The following is a 3,131-nucleotide window of genomic DNA, read 5'->3' on the forward strand; positions in this document are numbered from 1 at the left end:
CGAATATAGGCACACGTAGGGTTCGATTACGAAGGAAGAGCAAGCTCTATTCTTAATCTTCCTTATTAATATCCCTTATGTGTAGATATGACAATGATCTTAGCAATGATTACTAGGTATAATTGCACTAATCAATGTATGCTTTGACTTGTAATTAAGAATAACTTTGGAATTATTCCTCTAATATTCTACCTGGCCATGCTAATGCCATAGAAATGAGTACTCTAAGTGATTTATCATTATCATTGATCAATACTTATCATATATATATATATATATATATATATATATATATATATATATATATATATATATATATATATATATATATATATATATATATATATATATATATATATTATCCTATGACTTACCCCTGTTATGAGTAGAATATTGGTTATGGTTTACTTCTCTTTCAATAGTATAAGTTATCAATACAAGTCCATGCTAGACCTTTCCTATGGTAAAAATATAAATAACGATACCTGGAATATTCTTGGGTAAAATGCTACAATGGTATATTATTTGTGCGCTTGCAGATCCTTTTCATTCATATATTTATTTATTCTTTCTAGTCACATAATTAATAGAGAACTGCTTAGTATTATTCTAGTAGTAATGCTATATAGAACCAATAAGTATCTCTGATATCATCACTAGGAATGACAACCTAGTAAAATTAGAAGATATAGGTTTATAATAGGTGTCTATTTAAAAACAAGTGACACATTAATAAATACCAACAAGCATTTATGGTGCTATCACTAGGGACTAGATTGAAAACTCTGTTCTTAGTAGCGACGCTAAGAAATAACAACAAGCATTTTTGGCGCCATTGCTGGGGAAGGTAGCTAGGCAAAGGAAGTATTGAGAAACTTATACTTATTGATGTGATCGAAGAGAACCATTGACCTCTGCTCAAACAGGCTTACCCTTGTTTTGTCTACTTATGTATCTTATGTAGGGTAATGTATGGCCAGTTTTGACCTTCCGACAAACTACATTAAAGATCTAGAAGCATTAATTAGAAGGACTAGAGCTAAACTTAAGAAAGTTTTAGCTTTAAAGTCAGAAGACAACCATATAAGGCCAAGCTTAACACCAGAATTTGAAGCCATGGCTAACAGGACTCTTCGTGATTTCTCTGCTCTAACTACGGCCAATATCCGTACTGGACCAACAGTCAATGTTGGAGACAATAGATTCAAGCTCAAGCCAGCTCTCATCAACATGGGGCAAGCAAATCAGTTTTGTGGAAAGGCACATGAAGATGCGAGTGCACATCTCCAACACTTCCAAGGGATTTGTAGCACTTTCACCATCAAAGGAGTAGCCCAGGATGCCATATTACTTCGCCTCTTCCCATTCTCACTCTTGGGGAAGGCAAAGCAATGGTTCTATGCCAACAAAGATAGAAATACTATATGGGATAACTGTTCCACTGCCTTTCTAGCAAAGTTCTTTCCCATAGGCAAGACCAATGCTCTGCATGGGAGAATTTCAAGCTTTCAGCAACAACATGATGAATCTGTCACTGAGGCATGGGAATGCTATCAAGATTACATTGTGGAATGTCCTCATCATGGGGTAGAGAATTGGTTACTCATACATACTTTCTACTACGGGTTGAGCAATAGTACCCATGGGACTATGGATGCTGCTGCTGTATGTGCATTCCTATCACTCACCACACCAGCTGCAATAGCTCTTGTGGAGAAGATGGCCTCTAATAAAGGTTAGAATGAAGAACATGTTCAAACCCGCAAGAGGGGTGGAGGTATGCATCAACTCAAGGAGGTAGACAAAGTATCTACCAAGATGGACCTGCTGATAAAGAAGCTTGAAGATCAAGCCAATGAGAAGTAAGAAGTTATGCATATTCATGATTATCGCATGACATGTGAAGTGTGTGGAAACATTGGGCATTCAGGAAATAGCTATCCTGAAACCCATGAGGATGTGAACTTTGTCAACAACAACAACTACTTTCGTTTTCAGCAGAATTAAGGATGGAATCAGCAACAAAGGTCAAACTACCAAGGTAACTATCAAGGTAATAATTTTGATAATTTCAGTCAACCACTCTTGAGAGAATTAATTGCTGGCCAATCCAAACTTATAGAAGGATTATCTAGAAAGGTAGCTACCAATGATAAAATCGTCAATATAACATGTATAAGGGCAAATATAAGGATTATCTAGAAAGGTAGCTACCAAGGTAATTACCTAGAAAGGTAGCTACCAAGGTAATTACCAAGTTTAGCTTTACTAAGGGACTAGCAAAGGTTAAGCTTGGCGGAGTTTGTTGACGGTAGTTAATAACCATTATAAATCGTCAATATAACATGTAAAAGGGCATAAATATAATCACCAATAAAGGTTTAGGGGTTTAAACTAACAAATTCCATGAGTTTTGGTGAATCTGTATTTTCTGTAGGGTTTATTCGAAAAACCGTCAAGGTGGACCTATATGTCAGATTTAATTGCGCTTATCCACAGCGAAATGGACACCAAAAGACTCGGAAGGACACCACACCGAAGCGGAGGGCGAGACTAGACGACCCCACCTGCAAGCCGCCCGGGGCCCACTTGTCAGCCCCTTGTTGTTATGTTGGTTCTCCATTGCCTCCTAGGTTGCATCTACGCCGTCCCTTAAGTTAGTTTGATCCAAGGGCTCACGTTGGACGCTTTAGCCTATATATATCAGCCCATGTCCCCCCTGATGGACATAAGTCATTTGAGAATACAGAAACCCTAATCATCCTTAGAGCTCCACCATATTCTAAGGCATAGCTAGTTAGGCTAGGTCTAGAGGGAGGCAAGCAAGCTTCGCTTCGATTCCTGATCTTGTCAAGAACGTAGTTTGGTATAATCTTTGTACCCCTCTCTCTTTTGTACCTCCATTACTTTTATATGGTAGTTACAATTGTTATGACAATATCAATATTCATCTTATTCATGTTCTTTGTTATAATGTTTATGGTCTACTTTGATTATATGTTTAGTATAGTTAGATTATCACTATGTTCATGCATAAGTCCGTATAGCGCTCATTCTAAGGATCCATGGGTGGGTGGTCGACATTATGTAAGCGTGGGGCTTATATATTGTTTACCTACGGATACATCCTA

General features: G+C 37.4%; 1 non-coding gene across 1 annotated transcript; it reads right to left on the reverse strand.

Annotated features, from left to right (window-relative positions):
- Nucleotides 1-1,480: 1,480 nt before the first annotated feature.
- Nucleotides 1,481-1,589, reverse strand: LOC136540981 (small nucleolar RNA R71). Its single transcript, XR_010780098.1, has one exon. It is a non-coding gene; the product is annotated as a small nucleolar RNA R71 (small nucleolar RNA).
- Between the last annotated feature and the right edge of the window lie 1,542 nt (nt 1,590-3,131).

Source organism: Miscanthus floridulus, chromosome 2, assembly GCF_019320115.1.
Source record: "Miscanthus floridulus cultivar M001 chromosome 2, ASM1932011v1, whole genome shotgun sequence".
NCBI classification, from domain to species: domain Eukaryota; kingdom Viridiplantae; phylum Streptophyta; class Magnoliopsida; order Poales; family Poaceae; genus Miscanthus; species Miscanthus floridulus.